Genomic DNA, 549 nt, shown 5'->3' with positions numbered 1-549 from the left:
AGCTGCTCCGCCCCGGATTTTTTCAGACACTTTCGTTTTATGGGCCGCACGGCTGTTATTTCAGAGAATCAAAGCGGGGGAGGAGGAGGGGACCAGGGAGGGGAAGGGGGGCAGGGAGGGAGGGGGGCGCAAGAGAGGGAGGAGGGAGCCGGAGATACCTCCTCTCCCATCTTTCCTTTCCTTCTCTTCCCTCCCCTTTCTCAGTCGGCCCTGGAGCTCGCCTGCTTTCGCTCCCGGCGACCCCCTACTGGCTGACGATGAGCTGGGACAGAGTGGGATTGGGGCTCCGGCCCCCCAGTCCTGGCCCAAGAGTCTTTGGATCGCCTCAGTAATAGCCGTGGAATCTGCTGGAGGGCTAAGATCTTCAGCTGTCTCCCAGCCCACTACGAAACCTCCTCATTCCACCACTTTGTCTTTTTTGGGGACACGAAGAAAGGTCCGAAAATCACTTCCGTTCTGTGTAGACGCAGCAAAGGCCAAGCGTTTCGTTGTTTTTACTCTAGGGGTTAGGAGGCCGCTAAAGAATTATCTCTTCGAAATCATTTCTTT

The sequence above is a fragment of the Petaurus breviceps genome, unplaced genomic scaffold (genome assembly GCF_028583685.1).
Source record: "Petaurus breviceps papuanus isolate PSGF00001 unplaced genomic scaffold, PetGlider_PUasm1.0 207, whole genome shotgun sequence".
NCBI classification, from domain to species: Eukaryota; Metazoa; Chordata; class Mammalia; order Diprotodontia; family Petauridae; genus Petaurus; species Petaurus breviceps.
Note: the sequence above shows the minus strand (reverse complement) of the source record.